This window comes from Podarcis gaigeae (assembly GCF_964106915.1).
Source record: "Podarcis gaigeae genome assembly, chromosome: 2".
In the NCBI taxonomy this organism is placed as follows: Eukaryota; Metazoa; Chordata; class Lepidosauria; order Squamata; family Lacertidae; genus Podarcis; species Podarcis gaigeae.
Window position 1 is genome coordinate 26,046,236 of NC_139679.1, and position 19,940 is coordinate 26,066,175.

General features: G+C 44.9%; 1 protein-coding gene across 1 annotated transcript in view; it reads left to right on the forward strand.

Moving 5' to 3' along the window:
• Positions 1-4,124: 4,124 nt before the first annotated feature.
• Positions 4,125-19,940, forward strand: part of LOC310839093 (ABC-type organic anion transporter ABCA8-like) — an 89,701-nt gene continuing 73,885 nt past the window's right edge. The window contains exon 1 of the mRNA XM_083727377.1: positions 4,125-4,386. The gene's annotated coding sequence lies outside the window, so the exon portion shown is untranslated. The remainder of the gene's footprint in view (positions 4,387-19,940) is intronic.

A 19,940-nucleotide genomic window follows, 5' to 3' on the forward strand; every position in this document is an offset into this window, starting at 1 on the left:
ACACACAGTGAAGCCAGGATAGGAATGCACCTCACTTTTTAAGCATTGTGGGTGGGTGAGGGGAAGTCCCCACAGTATCTCAGCAGATTGAACATATTACAATAAATAAGACGAAGCACAGGATGTCCTTATTTATAATGAGTTAAAGAAAATGTTTAAGACTTCATCCCCCCCCAAACCAGAAATCCAAAAGAAACACAGACCACTACTCATGTATGCCTCAACTGCAGCAAGGATTTTAATAGCAAGAAAATGTAAAGCAAAACCGTCCCCTCAAAGATCAGGGACGGTTTGCTGCAGTGATGCGTAAGGTGATTACAGCGTGTGACCTGCTGGCCAGTGAGTTTGCACCTCATTCCTTCCGCATTGGTGCTGCCACCACTGCGGCGCACTGGGGCCTGTCTGTTGACAGGATCAAGGATGTGGGCCGCTAGAAGTCTGATACTTATGTACAGAAGCGGCGCTGAAGTGCGGTTATTAATATTATTTTGTTCATTCCTAGGTCTGTCTCCCTTACACATCTGGATAGTCAGGTACAGCATTGTCCACTGGGCCAGCAGAAGGGCAATGGAGTCTGGATTTGGACGCAGGCTTCGACTTCCCAACCACGTGCACGTCTCCTGGGTGTCCAGACGAGGAATGTGTTGGGAGGAGTTTCTCATGACGGTGTGGGCGAAGGTGTCTGTGGAAGGCATGCCTGCGGCGATGGTGGTGCAGCTGGGCAAGAACAACTTGCCAGAAGCTCCCAGCTTGAGCTTGCGGACCTTCATGCAGTAGGACTTGGAAGAGTTGAAGGCAGCTCTTCCTGGTCTCAAAATTTTTTGGTCACAGCTTTTGCAGCGACGTGTATGGCGAGGTAGCCAACGCCCAGCTGCCACCGAGAGTGCCAGGAGGCGCATCGAGAGTGCAGTGGCCAAGAAGGTTCTGGCCTTGGGTGGGATGGTGATCTGTCACCAGGGCATTACCTTCCGTGGTGCATCCCTTTACAGGTTTGATGGGGTTCATCTGTCTGTGATTGGGAATGATTTGTGGCTGACAGCAGTGTCAGCGGGGTTAAGGGGTTGGTTACAGGAACGAGTGGTTGGCGGCGAGTGCGGGTGTTTGTGTGGCGGATAGGCACTGGTTCAGGTGATAGGGATGGGAGAACAGTCTTGCTATCCCTACGTGAAGGGTATTCTGTTAAAGGAATCCAGGGATTCAACTTGGTTTAGTCAACCCCCGAGAGGGGGTTGTGCCCGTGCCTGAGTCCAGGGGAGCTCTGGGGAGTGAACAGAGTCTGTCCCAGGCTTTTCACCTACCTCAGGTGTTCACCCTTGGCTGACCTATGATAGAGCTCTGGGTCAGCGCTACCTGCAAGGGTGCAGGGAGCTAGTCGAACCAGAGCCTATGCAACCAGTCACTTTTCTGTAATCAATAAAGTTGTGGCCTAAATTCTGCCAAAAACCAAAACTAAAATTTGAGTCAATTGTGTGTTTATTTAGGGGGGAGGTGTCTGGGTCTGAACACGCAAAACTAATGAAATGTATAAACTTGAAAAGTATAAATAATTTTTTTAAAAAAAGTTTCTATGTACTCCTCCTCCTCCTCCTCCCCCTCCCATGTTGTTGTTGTAATCCATTTCAAATGTTAACTTTATCAGGGGAACCATAACTCCAGGCAAAAGACTAAGAGTAGCCCTGATGGATCACGTCCAGCGTCCTGTTCTCATAGAGGCCAACTAGATGCATGCAGGAATCCCGCAAAGGGGACCTGAACACAGTAGAGGATCTTAAACCCAGAATCTGGTATTCAGAGGCATTTTGCCCATGACAGAGGACTTTCAGTGTGAAATTGTTGAAAGTGTTTGAAAGCAGCTCTTTCTGGAGCTAGTAAAAAGGGCAAGACTTCTAAAATATATATTCCCTCAAGGACAGAATAAAAGGATGATTGTTGAGCATGGGGCTTTGTTTGTGCCTAAAGTTCAGCTTTCTGATTTTGAGTGATGTGGGGAAAAAACATCCCATAGGGGACTAACCTTTTAGGCCCCTCTGTTGTAGTCTAGCAATTTTGAAAGCTACATAAGTGAGCCAATGAAGGCCAATTCTCTAGCATCTATCTATCTATCTATCTATCTATCTATCTATCTATCTATCTATCTATCTATCTATCTATCTATCATCTATCTATCATCTATCTATCTATCTATCTATCATCTATCTATCTATCTATCATCTATCTATCTATCTATCTATCTATCTATCTATCTATCTATCTATCATCTCCTCCCTCCCTGCCTGCCTGCCTGCCTGCCTGCCTGCCTGCCTGCCTCACTATTCTATGTGTTAGGGTTCCCATAGGTAAAAACAAAAACGCCAGCTCTTACACTTTGTGTACAATACACCTTTATGGTTCTATTTCTTGCTGCTGTAATAAGACTTCACTGGTGTCTGCTGAAGATGGCACTTGCTATTTCTTCATTTCCATGGTGTTGTTTATCATGAGGTTTCTGGTGCCGTTTCCCACAACAGTAGCAGAATTGTCACATTCTGTCACTACCTGACAAATGGTAAATAGCCAGGACTGAAAAGAAGACCTGCCTGAAAAGGTTCAACATAAAAGCTAGTGTCAAATATGCTTCACACTGCTGCTTGTCCCCTCAGGGCTGGTCCACAATGAATATGACATCAATGGATCTATTGACACTTGGTGAATCACTGAAGAGTGTACAAAGTGACTCCGCTGAAAGCGGTATGTCTGAGGGTTCTTTATCTCTCTGATACAATCAAACGCAGGCTGGTGGCAGCCATTGGAGAATCATCCTTGCGAACATATTTAATTGCTGAATGGCCTTAGACTGAGTGCTTTACTCCAGTGCAAATGCAATGGGGAGCTTAAAAGTAGTGGAAAGAAAGAAAGGAAGAATTAAGGAAAGCACATACAAAAAATTAACCCTATGATGAGTGTTGAATGCAATTTATATTAATTGATGGAGAATGGTTTGGGGCATGGGTAGGCCAACTAAGGCCTGGGGGCCGGATCCGTCCCAATCGCCTTCTAAATCTGGCCCGCAGACGGTCCAGGAATCAGCGTGTTTTTATATGAGTAGAATGTGTGCTTTTATTTAAAATGCATCTCTGAGTTATTTGTGGAGCATAGGAATTCATTCACCCCCCCATATAGTATGGCCCCCCACAAGGTCTAAGGGACAGTGGGTGGACTGACCCCTTGCTGAAAAAAATTGCTGACCCCTGGTTTTTGGAGAGAGGGAAATGTTGGAGAAATTTTGGGCTAAGCAATATCTAAGTTATAGATCATAGGTATAGTACATTCAATTGTGAGCCACCCTGGTTATCTATGGATGAAGAGCAGTATAACAAACAAACAAACAAACAAACAAACACCATTAGAACCAAAATTTTAAAACTGAAATAGCCACCTATAGGGAGAGCTACTCTTGTACCAAGCACTTTTTGTGTTTCCTTCTTTTTCCTTCTTGCTCTTTCCTCTCTTTGCAACACTTTCCTGAACATCCTTTCCTCCTTTCCATTCCATATCTTATATACCCCATCTTTCAAAAACAACTAACCCTTAAGCCAGGGGATGCCATGAACTGGCAGGACAACAGGAAGGAGGGATAAGAAGAAGAGGATCTCAATGAGCGCTGTAGCTGGCACGGGCACACATCGGGGCAAGCTGGGGATGGATAAGTTGGTGTAGGAAGTACTCTCAGGGTGACAGAGGATGGCGAAGGAATGGGGGTCAGTGTACAGGCACCAGGACAGCAGGACCCAGCACTAGAGGGGTGTCTCCATGAACATAGCAGGCTCTGACGCTAGGGAGCAGTGGGAGGGACGCTCTAAGACAGTGTTTCCCAAACTTGAGTCTCCTGCAGTTTTTGGACTACAGTCCTCATCATCCCTGACCACTGGTCCTGCTAGCTAAGGACAATAGGAGTTGTAGTCCAAAAAAACAGCTGGAGACCCAAGTTTGGCCATGCCTGCTCTAGGAGGATAAGGCAGGCAAGTGCCCACAGCCCAGATCCCTGGGTGGCCAGGTGAGGCTTGTTAGGTCTGGGAAGAGGTGTGTGATTCTTCAGTTGGAGTTGACTCAGAACAGGTGAGGCTCACATGCCTCGTCAAGCCCAGATGCTGCAATCAGCTGGCAAAGTACAGAAGGACAGCAGAGCTGTGTTTGCTCTACTTCCCATGTTGGTTGGACCATAGCTTGGATGTTCCAGGGAGGTCTTTGGGACTAGTGTGGGACTAACCTCCAAGTTCACGGACCCCTGGATCAGCTGCAGAGGCAGGAACTTGGCCTGGCTGAACTTTGGTCTTTCTATCTGTTGGCCTGCCAGATTGCTGGATTTATGTGCTAGCATCGTGCACTCCAGTGGGACTTGATTGCCAGGTAACCTGTGGGTCCAAACAGGCTGGGGGTGGGTGGGGGGAAGCCAGTGGTCTACCTGATGGTGTTGGACTCCCATCATTCCAGATGATTGGCCATGGTGGCAAGGGCTGATGGGAGTTGGAGTCCAACAACCTCTGGAGGGTTGCAGGTTCCCTATTCCTTCCTAGTACAAAATAGATTTGGATGTGCTCAGTGGTCATTCCCATCTAACTGCAATGTGCTGACTCGTTGGGGGTGTGGGTGAGAATTGCTACCTGGGGAAGAAGGTGGTTGGCAGAAGACTTCCACATATGTAAACCATTTCAATTTTTTTCTATAATTAAGCGGTGTCAACATTTCTTTGATGAAAATAGGGACGTCCTATTCAATCCTACTACTACTAATATTTATACCCCACCCATCTGACTGAGTTGCCCGAGCCATTCTGGGAGGCTTTCAACATATATGAAAACATAATAAAACATGTAAAAAACTTCCCTATACAGAGCTGCCTTCAGATGTCTTCTAAAGGTTGCATAGTTACTTATCACCTGGGGTTGAGGGTCGCATACACTCCAATATTTATCTGATGAAAATAGGGATGTCCTAAGGGAAAGCGGGACATTCCAGGATCAGATCAGAAACTGGGACGGCTTCTGTAAATCCCGGACTGTCTCTGGAAAATAGGGACACTTGGAGGGTCTGTCGTGTATACATTTTATGAAATAAATGAATAAATAAGGAAATAAAATAGGGACAATGTTCCATGGAAGTGGGAGGGAAGTGTGGAGTGGGGACACAGGATTTCCCCCTTGGAATTCTTGCAAATTATGAAGGGGTAAAAAGGTTGCTCCCCCGCCCCCGAGTGAAGACGAGATAGTGGGTGTGGGAACCTCTCTGTGACAAGGTTTTTAAACCTGTGTTTTCCAAATCACTTCAATGGCCCCATAAGACTCAAAGGGAATTATAATCTGTTCTGTTGTCCTTGGCCATGGTTACAAGGACCAGCCCTAGAGGAGTCCTCCTTCCACAAGGTTTACGCTGTAAGCCAGTGGTTTTCAGCCAGTGTGCCATGGCACCCTGCCTTGAATGCTGGTCAGCGGTGCCGTGGGCAACACTGGCCTCTGTCCCTCTTTCCTTCCTTCCCTCCTCTAATGTCCTCTCGTGTCTCTGGCTCCCAAAGGCTTGCACAGCTGTTGCAGCAGCCCTGGCTACAAGCTCCCCAGGTGAATGGTGGCTCTCAGGCTGGCCAGAGGCTGCTGGTTGCCAGGAGCTGAGGTGGCCTCAGAGTAAGCAAGCAAGTGAGGGAGGGAGCCCAGCTAGCCAGTGCACCAGCCCTTGCTGTTGGGAATGGACAGACAAGAGGAAGGCGTCCTGCTGGCCTTTCTTGTGCTTTCTGTGTACAAGGCTTGCCTGGGAACTGAGTGCCTGGCGCTGAAGGGAAGCCTTTCTGCCATACAGGCCTGCCATTGCCCAGTGTTGCCTCCAAGGTGAGCAAGGTGCTGGCCTCACATTCACCTTTGGCCAGTCTGCTTAGGGCCACTAAGGCTGGGGGCATCCTCTTCCCAGGCCCCTGTAGGGCAGTGTGAGGAGGCACCTCACTTTAGGGTGGGGAGGGGGTGGCTCAGAAAACAGGGGCAAAGATGGAGGTTGCCTGGGGGACTTGAAAGGAGAGGAGGCTGAGGGAACCCTCCACAAAGGAGGGTGTTCGAAAAAGGGTGAGGGGCTGCCGGCTCTGCAGGCAAGGGGTGACATAACTGGGTTCTTGAGCCCCACAGGGGTGCTGCAGAAAGAATATAGTTGGTCAAGGGAACCGTGGACTCAAAAAGGTTGTGTAGCACCCTGCTTGTGGTTAACGCTTAGGTGGAATGAAATATTCAACGCAGCAATAGAGAAATTAAAATAGTAATTTATTTGTCAGACAAATAAATGAGAGGCACAGTGGTATATGGTTACCAAGCTCTGGCCTGGCCTCCTGCCATTCTGGCCAGCACTTATATTTCCTTAATCCAGCCCCCTTGCTCCTCCTGTGGCTGCCTCTGTCCAATCAGCCTGGTTGAAATTCCTATTGGCTGTTTGCTAGAACCAATCACAAAAGATACACCCATTTCCTTTCGCCCTTTTATGGGACACAAAAAGCTATATATTCTTATATCTATAAATGACAAATAAGTAGTAATATATCTTACATGTGTCTCAACAAGGAACCTTAATTACCAGCTCACCTCTTGCCCTCCTTGCCCTATTGCCTTCCAAAACAGATGGTTAATCTTAACTTTTTATCTTCAAGGATCTTGAGTTCACATCATCATTGAAAGATCTCCTTCATTTGGAGGTCTCTAAACAAAAGGCCTGACAACCATATATCTAATGATGTTTCCTGCTTGGCAGGGGGGCTGGGCTGGTGGCTGACTTAATTTCAGGATAGTTACAACTCTTACAACTATATGAAATAAGAATCTAGCATTTCTTAAATCCTTTGCATAATTACATTTAAGCCAATATATTTAATACATAAATAACCTTTTAAAAGGAAAAGAAATCTTAAAAGGATCTCAGTTTAAGAAAGAAACAACTTTAGAAAAGACTTCCAAAAATCCTTCCTTTCTGCCAGCCAGACCAGTTGCTTTTCAATTCGCTCTTGACCTTTCAACCTTATGAAAATATGGCTCAAGTTTAATGGGAGGCACATGGTGTTATTTTACTATTTACCCACTCTTAATTTTGACCACTCTTACAGCTTAATTGTACTCTGTAACATGCAAGGTCAGTGTCCTGCTCTCAGCCTGTAATTCCCTTTTTACGACTTTGAGAATTGTTTTCTGCTATAAATCAGGGGGCCCCCTTGTCTAGGAGGAAAAACATTGTCAAGGTTCTTAGGCAGCTGGACTTCTGCCTGGCATGAAACATTTGAAAATCTTTAAGCTCATTTTAAAATACAAGCCCTGATCAAACATATAAGCTTTGATAAAAATGCAGGCTTATGATTAGATGCCTCATTTGAAAACCTCCAGCATTTGGTAAAACATACTGTTTACATGAGGGACACGGGTGGTGCTGTGGGTTAAACCACAGAGCCTAGGATTTGCCGATCAGAAGGTCAGCGGTTCGAATCCCTGCAACGGGGTGAGCTCCCGTTGCTTGGTTCCTGCTCCTGCCAACCTAGCAGTTCGAAAACACGTCAAAGTGCAAGTAGATAAATAGGTACTGCTCCGGCAGGAAGGTAAACGGCGTTTGCGTGCGCTGCTGTGGTTTGCCAGAAGCGGCTTAGTCATGCTGACCACTTGACCCAGAAGCTGTACGCCAGCTCCCTTGGCCAATAAAGCAACCCCAGAGTTGGCCATGACTGGACCTAATGGTCAGGGGTCTCTTTACTGTTACCTTACTGTTTACATGTAGGCTCCATTAAAAAACAAACAACCCCCCCCCCACAAGAATTGAGAAGGTGGGCTTGAAAGAAATCAACTCCCAGCCCTGGGGGTGCATGGACTATTGGGGAGTTTGAAATTAAAACGTGTTTCCGATTGCTCCTATTATAAAGCCTGTAGTTGGTATATTCAATATACCGTATGTGTGATTTAATGACTTTACTAATGGAAAGCATGTGTTGGGGCTGGTAAATGAGCTTTCGTTTGGCACTCGAGGTGCTTTCCACGGGTGTGAAAACTGAGCCACCAAAGGCAGTGGATGTTCCAGCAAGAGAAGGGGAGGTGCATTCGTTGGTGGGGAGTATTATATTAAGGAAGATTGATCAGCTGTGCTGGAATAATAGCAGCTGCTTTGGCAAAGCAAAAGGGTGACACATTGAGGTTTGCGTCAAAGGGTAGCTGTGGAAGGGGCTTCATAACAAAACAAAACAAAAAGGATGGTGAAACGATACTAACGGCAGAGGGTTCTATATTCTCATCATTCAGTGACAAGGGCAGCTTGGCCTTGGTGGCTGAAAAGAACCAAAACTGCTTCAGTGAAGGTGCTCAGTAGCCCCAATGCTAAGTCATACTTTCCTTAACCGATGGGGAAATTCACTGGGCATCCCATAGTCCCATCAGTGTTTCCTGGCTCCGGATCACCCAGTCCTCCCAGATCCGCAAAAATAAGACCTTAAACTGCCCAACAAGCACGACAGGGCATAAAACTCAAACCACAATATGAATTCAGCTTCACAAGGAGATGAGGAAGATGTTAAAAGGGCTTCTGGATTTGATATCCGGATAAAATGGCAGGAAGGGTTTTGGTTTTTTAAAACAGAAACAAAAATAAAAGGATATTTCTAACATTGCATTTCCTGCTTTTTGCCACAAGAACAAATCTACCCAAATGTCAGATTTGAAGTGCTTTGCCCTTGTGATGTTGATCTGGTTCAGATTTCAATGGCAACGCGAGCACCACTGTATCCTTCCAGACAGTCTGGGATGCAATCAGATCACCTAGGATTTGTTTACTTCTGCCAACAAGAGATAAATAAATGCAAACTATTTTGCTTGTTTGTATCAGGCTTCTTGGAAAATGACTGCGTGGTACCTTAAAGATTATAAATATATGTATTTGCCTACATGTTTATTAGGGACAAGGATGCCTCCATTACCCACTCAGGCTGCAGTCCTCTGTGTACCTTTGCATGTAATTCCTTCTTGAAACCCGTGGGACTTAGGCCTGCAGGCTAGCAACAACTCTTATCTAAATAGATCACTTGATATCATTTTTTTTAAAAAAAATAATATTTATTAAGGTTTTAGAGGTTACAAAAAGAGAAAGAAAACACACCAAGTTAAACACAAACTTGTAAAAAAACAGAAAAATAGAAACAATTAAAAAACCACACAAAAAAACCACAACAAACCTTCCCATAACTTATCTTTCATTTGCTTGTTTCCTTGACCTCCTCACACCTCCCTTTTTTGTATTCTAGTTCGGTTAGCTATTTCAACAAATTCTTTCCATCCTTCCCAATTTTTATCCTATAATTTATCTTAATATAATGTAACTTTACCTTTCCTCCTTTCATCCATTCACAGTCTATTTTTACTTAGTCCTTTACAATATTTCTGCTAAAGCCACATAACTTCATTCCAGCCTCCTTCTAACATTCCTTAATTTTACAATGTTTCTGTAAATAAACTTTAAATTTCTTCCAGTCTTCTTTAGATCACTTGATTTCAACCACTCCTATCACAAATCTGAAGAATGAACACTAGCGAGTGTGTCTTATTTATGTACAGTGCTTGCCACTAGGATTGTGTGTTGCGTTTTAATTATTCTGAGCTGGTTTGGGAGAGGGAAATGGTTTTTGCCTTGGAAATGGTATAAAATATAAAGAAGAAATGTATAAATAAACCCCAATGCATACAATGCCAGTGTGGTGTAGTGGTTAAGAGCAGTAGTCTTGTAATCTGGGGAACCGGGTTCGTGTCTCCGCTCCTCCACATGCAGCTGCTGGGAGACCTTGGGCCAGTCACACTTCTTTGAAGTCTTTCAGCCCCACTCACCTCACAGAGTGTTTGTTGTGGGGGAGGAAGGGAAAGGAGAATGTTAGCCTCTTTGAGGCTCCTGAAGGGGAGTGAAAGGCAGGATATCAAATCCAAAGTCTTCTTCTCTTCTACTTGGGGCTCAGCCACACTTCCACTATTCCCCTGCCAAATAATAATAATAATAATAATAATAATAATAATAATTTAATATTTGTAACCCGCTCATCTGGCTGGGTTTCCCCAGGCACTCTGGGCGGCTTCCAACAAAGATTAAACATACATAAAAATGTACCACATTAAAAACCTCCCTGAACAGGGCTGCCTTCAGATGTCTTCTAAATGTCAGGTAGTTGTTTATCTCTTTGACATCTGATGGGAGGGCGTTCCACAGGGCAGGCGCCACTACCGAGAAGGCCCTCAGCACTGGACCTCAGCGTCTGGACAGAACGATGGGGGTGGAGACACTCCTTCAGGTATAGTGTGGGTCCAACGCATGTCCTATAGGTCTGAGCAGTTTTGCCTTTGCCCCTCTGCATTCCCCCCAGAAAACTTGCTCTTTAGTGATAAATCAGAGCAAACATCGACCCAGATTTTTTCCCTGGAAGTGGGACAAGGGTAAAACTCCCATCAAATAAAGAGTTTTAGTGGGGGTTTTTCGCATTTGCTTGTTTTACACATATTAAAAAGTGGATATTTCTGCTGGCAGCTGTTACTTGGGATTTTGTAGGTATCTGCCATATATACAGCATGTGCTGCCCATGACCCAAACTTCCTCCCCTCTCCCCTCTCCTGTGCCACATAAGACTTGTTGGACTCTGTTGCAACCTGTAAGATATCAACCAGACTAGAGCTTTGAAAGTAAATGAATCTGTTCTGCATGCAGAACCCAGGCGCCCTCTTGTGCGTAAACCAGACAGATAATCTTTCAGACCGAACCGCACAGGATCTGCAAGATAGTATTCAATTTCTTTCCAAAATACAGATTTCTTTTTTCAAGAATACTTTTCAGATTAGAAACAGATGCTAGGGGAAGCGGTTTAGAGAAGAAGATTGCACAACTATATACCTGACCTGAGATGCCCCTATTTCCATATGAAGTGAAGACTGAATTCTGTTGTTTCTTTGTCAGGCTTTTTTTCTTTTTTCTTTTTTTTAATGCATAGAAGTTGACCTTTTAAATGTCGAAATAATCGGACAGAAAAGACATTTTCTTGCAAGCTCCTTGAATCCCTTTTCAAATGAGTGAGTAAGGGCTAATATTTTCTTGCTTGTGGGCAGTGCTGGAGAACATTTTTCATCCCAAGGGCCACATTCGCTTCTGGGCGACTTTGTGAGGGCCACATAACAGTGGTGGGCAGGACCAGAAGCAAATTTCATGAATGCAAATTTTACCTTTGTACAGCAGGGTAGTTTCTACGCACACAAACACCCCTCTCTATCCTTCATCCAAGCAAGCAAGAACCATTATTGAGGAAATATCCCACCCAGGAAAGTACACTCAAGCATACCCTTCAGCATTTTTCTGATGAAAATAGAGACCTTTACTACCATTTTATTACTATCTTACTACTACTTTACTACCACTTTACTACCACCCTACTACTAACTTATTACTATTTTACTACTATCTTACTATCATTTTGCTACCACTTTACTAACATTTTACTATTATCTTACTACCATTTTACTACTATTTTACTACAATCTTACTACCATTTTACTGATACTTTACTACTATTTTACTACAATCTTACTGCTGTTTCACTACTATCATACTACTGTTTTACTATTACTTTACTACTTCACTACTGTTCCACAACTTTACTATTGCTTTACCATTACTTAACTGCTACTTCACTACTGGTTTACTATTACTTTACTACCACTTCACTTCCACTTTACTACTGCTACTTTATTACTTATACTACTTTACTATTTATACCCCTATTTATACAGTAGACCTTCCTGAACAATGGCATGCCTGTCTATAGTATTGTTACTATTTTATTAATTGTATATACTGCCCTTCATCTGTAGATTTAAGGTTGGTTTACAACATGAAAATGCAAGGTAAAAAACACAAAATACACAATAAAAACAAGAACAAGAACAAACCAATAAGCCCTCACCCTCTCCTTTGGCTTGTCCTTCACTCATGACTTCTCTCTTGTTCCTTGATCTTAACTTCCCCACTTTTTCAAACCTTCCAGTTGTCCCTAATTTTCCCGGGACAGTCCCAGATTTATTGAAGCTGTCCTGGTTTCTGATGTTATCCTGCTTTTCCTTAGGACGTCCCTATGTTCATCCAAGAAATGTTGGATGGTATGGAGTTATACAACCCCCAAGCCATCCGAAGGCAACCTGTACTGTATAGGGAGGTTTTTTAATGTTTACTGTTTTATTACCTTTTTATATGTTTTGGAAGCCGCCCAGAGTGGCTAGAGCAACCCAGGCAGATGGATGTGGTATAAATAAAGTGGTACCTCGGGTTACATATGCTTCAGGTTACATATGCTTCAGGTTACACACTCTGCTAACCCAGAAATAGTGCTTCAGGTTAAGAACTTTGCTTCAGGATGAGAACAGAAATCGTGATCCGGCGGCGCGGCAGCAGCAGGAGGCCCCATTAGCTAAAGTGGTGCTTCAGGTTAAGAACAGTTTCAGTTTAAGAACGGACCTCCGGAACGAATTAAGTACTTAACCTGAGGTACCACTGTAGTAAAATTGTTGTTACAGAACAGGGCACCCCTATTTTCATCAGAGAAATGTTGGAGGGTATGCTTTTCTCCTCACCTCAGTTTTGACTACTGGCTCCTCACACAGCTCCTGACTCATGACAGTGTGTTGCCCATCACTCAGTTCTGACTAAAGGATTTTATGCGGCCATTGCTGGCGAGGACATTTTGGGAGCCAAAATATCCAACACCACTAAATTCTGGTGTACTTCTTTAGCATAATAGTGTAAACGGGGATCAACATACAAACAATGAGAAGCCATCCCCCCCCCTCACTACTTTATATGGAAACAACTGGAAAAACCTCTATGATTGAGGCTACCAACATGCCTGTTTGTACAATGAACACTTCTGAGGTAATGCTTTGGCCCCGCAAAAGCCTCTCAGTTTGCCCACTCGCTGCTGCTTATTCATGTTACTGCTTTCTCTGTTGAAAAAATACAGAGAGCTGAAGGAGGAAGTTGAAAGACTTCTTTCCAGTGCTATTTTTCCAGAAAAAGAGGTGCTGGGACTCACAATGAAGTCCTCTTATAATGGCAATGGTGCCCACCTGAGAGGCGATGGAACTGAGTTCCAGCGAGTTCCAGCTGGAAAAAAACACTGATTATTTCCCACTTTCTGTGTCAGCTCAATGTGCTTTGGAAGGCGCTGAATAATTCTTTCGGATCCGACTTTTAAACATACTTTTTGTCTGTCTCTTGGGGCGAGAAGTGACCAAAAGGGTTGGAGCTCACTTCTTGAAAAATCCAAGAGAGCCCACTGAGGTCTAGAAAGTTTGGGGAGCCTTCTTCTGCGCTCTTCATAAAAACAAGCAGGCCCGTTTGCCTTTTCGCAACACGTTCCATTTCTGTGGCTTTTATGTTTTTCCTTATTGCTATTTTAGTGATGGTTGTCTTTATTATTTAATGATTTACTTTGGCATCTTTTTTCACCCAGCCCTTCAAACAAGTTCCCTGGGCAGCTTTCAAGGTCATAAAATACGGTCAAAATGGAAGAATATTGCCAAAGCAACCCACACTAGATAAAAGCAGCAAAATCTAAAAGCCGCAGAGAAGTCTGCAGCTGAGCTCTTTTTATTGTCTGTTTGCTAGCTTTTGTTTGTTTAGGCTCAGGGACAGCTTTGGGTTTCCAAATGTGTGGGTTCAAATCATCGCAGCCTTTTAAGATTTGTTATTGATTTTGGGTGTTGATTTGCTTTTGTTTAAACAGGTGAAGTTAGTACTATATAGATATGCTTCAAAAAGAGAGAGGGCTTATACAAACTCATGAGGGAAACATAGATGGAACTGTATTATCGTGGATGTTGTCCCAGAAATTAATAAATAATGCCCATCTTTCTGTGAATCTGTCTTGCTGTTGACTATGTGATGTTATTCTCTGATATGTCAGTTTAGTCATTAGGGCAGCTTTCTGTACTTTCTGTAACCATTCTTTTAATAGTAAAGCTCATTTTTTCTTCCCAAAGCTGAGCAATGAGCCTGTTAACATACAACAAATTGTACATTGGCATTCCCACTCCTGTTTTCAGCACACACAAAGGGCTACACTGAAGGTTTTAGAGATAATATATCCTAGAATTTCCTGCACTATGCTGAGAACCACACTTTCATTTTAATTTTTTTTTTACTCTGCTCCAGAAAATATGTAAAGAATCTGCCCCAGATCACCTACATCTTGCTTAACTCATGAGGTGTAAGATGCCACTGACAGATTGTACAGAGTTCTTTTAGATTAGCAGTTATTCATCTTTGAGGTATTGTTTTTGAAAATTAAGTCTGTTTTGTTTGTATTGTACTGAGGTTGTATTTTCTCAGACCCTTTCACCACTTCTAGGGTTGCAACTGATCAAACGTGATGTCGGTGAGAAACATATATATTATGCTAATTCATTGCTTTGCATTCGCACTCGCCATTATACTTTTGAATTATGTATTTTGATACGGTAGGTCAATATATAGTTGCCATTTATTCTGCAATGTGTTGAAGCAGCAGATGTCTTAGTCAAATTAGTGAGATGATTGCTTGATTGTATGAGATTGTGCACCCATCGTTCAGCCAGCTAGTCAAGTGCAGCATCTTCTGAGCTATTGTACAGTGGTACCTCAGGTTACATACGCTTCAGGTTACAGACTCCGCTAACCCAGAAATAGTACTTCGGGTTAAGAACTTTGCTTCAGGATGAGAACAGAAATCGTGCTTTGGCAGTGCGGCGGCAGCAGGAAGCCCCATTAGCTAAAGTGGTGCTTCAGGTTAAGAACAGTTTCAGGTTAAGAACAGACCTCCGGAACGAATTAAGTACTTAACCCAAGGTATCACTGTATATTATTTTGCCCATTACCTGCTTAGTTTACCCTTCACATCCCTCAAACTCATCTTTGTGAAGCTGTCACCAATGCGTAGGCAATGGCTGTCTCAAATGTACAAAATTCAGCTTAACTGCAACTTGAATACAGCTTACATTTCCAAATCAGATGGAAGCTGGTTTGAGGGGAAAGGGCATCATTTCTCAAGAAACTACAGGATGTATCTGGATTGTGGCTAGCGGCATGTGTGCATGGCTTCAAACACCAGTGGTGGGAGTGCACTGGAGCAAGAGTAAATTGTAATGTGTACACAGCTATATATATGCAGGTTTTGGTGTCCTCGGGTGTCTTCCCGTGTAAAAGTTGGGGTGTCTAGGCGACGTTTCGACGAGGTCTCACTCGTCATCTTCAGGCTGGTGCTTTCGGCTTCTTGTTACTGGAACAGAGCGGGATCTCAATGTTTGAGTTCCTATAAATACTGTAGAGGGGGTGTGGTGTCTAGCCTCCAATGTTCTGGGCAGAGAGGAAGTTCCCAGGCTAGTGTGCCTTTTCTTCTTTTGTTCCTTAATTACTTGAGAGATACCTTGAGTGATTTCTTGAGTGATATCCTGAGTACCACTTAGGTGGGTCATTAGGTGTGGATTAGTTGCTAAAGTCTTTGTGTCTTGACCTCTTGAACTTTGTGAAGAGTTTTTCTCAAGTAGAGTTTACTCTCAAGTAATTAAGGAAAACTCTTCACAAAGTTCAAGAGGTCAAGACACAAAGACTTTAGCAACTAATCCACACCTAATGACCCACCTAAGTGGTACTCAGGATATCACTCAAGAAATCACTCAAGGTATCTCTCAAGTAATTAAGGAAAACTCTTCACAAAGTTCAAGAGGTCAAGACACAAAGACTTTAGCAACTAATCCACACCTAATGACCCACCTAAGTGGTACTCAGGATATCACTCAAGAAATCACTCAAGGTATCTCTCAAGTAATTAAGGAAAACTCTTCACAAAGTTCAAGAGGTCAAGACACAAAGACTTTAGCAACTAATCCACACCTAATGACCCACCTAAGTGGTACTCAGGATATCACTCAAGAAATCACTCAAGGTATCTCTCAAGTAATTAAGGAAAACTCTTCACAAAGTTCAAGAGGTCAAGACACAAAGACTTTAGCAACTAATCCACACCTAATGACCCACCTAAGTGGTACTCAGGATATCACTCAAGAAATCACTCAAGGTATCTCTCAAGTAATTAAGGAAAACTCTTCACAAAGTTCAAGAGGTCAAGACACAAAGACTTTAGCAACTAATCCACACCTAATGACCCACCTAAGTGGTACTCAGGATATCACTCAAGAAATCACTCAAGGTATCTCTCAAGTAATTAAGGAAAACTCTTCACAAAGTTCAAGAGGTCAAGACACAAAGACTTTAGCAACTAATCCACACCTAATGACCCACCTAAGTGGTACTCAGGATATCACTCAAGAAATCACTCAAGGTATCTCTCAAGTAATTAAGGAAAACTCTTCACAAAGTTCAAGAGGTCAAGACACAAAGACTTTAGCAACTAATCCACACCTAATGACCCACCTAAGTGGTACTCAGGATATCACTCAAGAAATCACTCAAGGTATCTCTCAAGTAATTAAGGAAAACTCTTCACAAAGTTCAAGAGGTCAAGACACAAAGACTTTAGCAACTAATCCACACCTAATGACCCACCTAAGTGGTACTCAGGATATCACTCAAGAAATCACTCAAGGTATCTCTCAAGTAATTAAGGAAAACTCTTCACAAAGTTCAAGAGGTCAAGACACAAAGACTTTAGCAACTAATCCACACCTAATGACCCACCTAAGTGGTACTCAGGATATCACTCAAGAAATCACTCAAGGTATCTCTCAAGTAATTAAGGAAAACTCTTCACAAAGTTCAAGAGGTCAAGACACAAAGACTTTAGCAACTAATCCACACCTAATGACCCACCTAAGTGGTACTCAGGATATCACTCAAGAAATCACTCAAGGTATCTCTCAAGTAATTAAGGAACAAAAGAAGAAAAGGCACACTAGCCTGGGAACTTCCTCTCTGCCCAGAACATTGGAGGCTAGACACCACACCCCCTCTACAGTATTTATAGGAACTCAAACATTGAGATCCCGCTCTGTTCCAGTAACAAGAAGCCGAAAGCACCAGCCTGAAGATGACGAGTGAGACCTCGTCGAAACGTCGCCTAGACACCCCAACTTTTACACGGGAAGACACCCGAGGACACCAAAACCTGCATTCCTGTACCCGTGAAAATCTACGAAAGCATATATATATATATATATATATATATATATATATATAACCAGTATATATACCAGTATAATATAGCTATATCTATATCAATATATACCAGTATAATATACGATATATATGTTGCTGTTGTTTAGTCGTTTAGTCGTGTCCGACTCTTCGTGACCCCATGGACCAGAGAACGCCAGGCACCTCTGTCCTCCACTGCCTCCCGCAGTTTGGTCAAACTCATGCTGGTAACCTCGAAAACACGATATATATACCAGTATATATACGATATATATACCAGTATAATATATCTATATCTATATCTATATCTATATCTATCTATCTATCTATCTATCTATCTATCTATCTATCATCTATAAACACACACACACACACACACACACACACACACACACACAAACACACAACTATATGTAAATGCAAGCCTTGCAATTTTAACATATCACCAGAAGGTGGCAGACTATGCGAAGACATTAAAAATGCAGATTTTGCTGAGGCTTTTATGCAAAATCTACAACTCAGTTGTAAAAGAGCCAGTCTTACGTCTTAAAGATCACTCCCAGGAACTAAGGAAAGAGAAATATTCCTCTGTGGTTTTTCTAGGAATCTGCATTACATTGTGCAACATTTTTTTTTTTTTAAGTACAAATGTGGCTACACAATAATGGTTTTCTTGTCAGAGGACAATAGACAAAGCTAGAAAAATTTAGGGGGGGGTGTGTGTGTGGAAGAGAACACATTCGGTCCCACTGTGGAACATTCTGTTTCCATGGCCTTTTGGTTAGTAGAGCAAAGCTGCCTTCCTGATGACCTCCAAAAAATATTTTCCTCCTCCTTTCCTGTATATTCACTTCTGTTCTCACTTTCAGAAAGTTCTATTCAAAGGAAACTATTGTACAAACTTTTGGTCACTGGAATTCCACCCCCAACTGGACTGGAGTGAGGATTCAATTGTGTGCTAGTAAGGGCCAAATCCAGGATTAATTGGTTGAAGTGATCTGGAAGCAATTGGTTTGGTTTTGGCGTGTGTAACCTCAGATGAGTTGCAAAGCCCTTCCTTAGGCCTCATTCTTACTACACTTCCCTTAATGTTTTCAAAGTTAGTGAATGTGCTAAACGGTGTGTGTGTCAAAACAAAATAAAAAAATTCCTTCCAGTAGCACCTTAAAGACCAACTAAGTTAGTTCTTGGTATGAGCTTTCGTGTGCATGCACACTTCTTCAGATACTGTTCTGTTGTGTGTGTGTGTGTGTGTGTGTGTGTGTGTCTTTCCCCTACTTAAAAGTTTAAAGTGAGGTGTCTTTACATCTGTCCGCTTCTTATATCCCTTGTACAGTGGAACTTCAGTTCTTGAACGTCTCCGTTGACAAACGTTTCAGAACCCGATAACCCAGAAGTACCGTATTTTTCGCCCTATAAGACGCACTTTTTCCCCTCCAAAAATGAAGGGGAAATGTGTGTGCTTCTTATGGGGCGAATGCAGGCTTTCGCTGAAGCCTGGAGAGCGAGAGGCGTCGGTGCGCACCGACGTCTCTCGCTCTCCAGACTCCAGGAAGCTATCCGCAAGCCTTGCACGCCCGGAGGGCGTTCCCCCGGGCGCGCAAGGCTTGCGGGCGGCAGCCTGCAGCGCGGAGCATGGGCCGCCCTCCGGAGGACGCCCAGTGCTTCGCGCAGGTGTCCGCTAGCCTTGCGCACCCGGGGATCTCCCCCGGGAGCCGAAGGCTTGCGGGCGGCAGGGCGGCAGCGCGGAGCACGGGGCACCCTTCGGAGGCCGCCCCATGCTCCGCGCAGGTGTCCGCTAGCCTTGCGCACCCGGGGATCTCCCCCGGGAGCCGAAGGCTTGCAGGCGGCAGCGCGGAGCACGGGGCACCCTTCGGAGGCCCCCCGTGCTCCGCGCTGGTGACGGCAAGCCTTGCGCACCTGGGGGATCCCCCCGTGAGCGCAAGGCTTGCGGGCGGCAGCCAGCAGCACGGAGCACGGGGCGCCCTTCGGAGGACGCCCCGTGCTCCGCGCTGGTGTCTGCAAGCCTTGCGCACCCGGTGGATCCCCCCCCCCGTGAGAGCAAGGCTTGCGGGCAGCAGCCGGCAGCACGGATCACGGGGCGCCCTTTGGAAGCCGCCCCGTGCTCCGCGCTGGTGTTGGCCAGCCTTGTGCACCCGGGGGATCTCCCCCCAAGAGCGCAAGGCTTGCGGGCGGCAGCTGGCAGCGCGGAGCACGGGGCACCCTTCGGAGGACGCCCCGTGCTCCGCGCTGGTGTTGGCCAGCCTTGCGCACCAGGGGGATCTCCCCCCGAGAGCGCAAGGCTTGCGGGCGGCAGCTGGCAGCGCGGAGCACGGGGCGCCCTTCGGAGGACGCCCCGTGCTCCGCGCTGGTGTTGGCCAGCCTTGCGCACCCGGGGGATCTCCCCCCGAGAGCGCAAGGCTTGCGGGCGGCAGCTGGCAGCTCGGAGCACGGGGCGCCCTTCGGAGGACGCCCCGTGCTCCGCGCTGGTGTTGGCCAGCCTTGCGCACCCGGGGGATCTCCCCCCGAGAGCGCAAGGCTTGCGGGCAGCAGCTGGCAGCTCGGAGCACGGGGCGCCCTTCGGAGGACGCCCCGTGCTCCGCGCTGGTGTTGGCAAGCCTTGCGCACCCGGGGGGCGCGTGGGGCGCCCTGAAACAGAGGGCTCACCATGCTGCGGACTGTAGCCTGCCGCCCGACGCGCGGGGCGCCCTGAAGCAGAGCGCCCCTCGCGCCAGGCAGACATGGGCCAGCCCCACAAG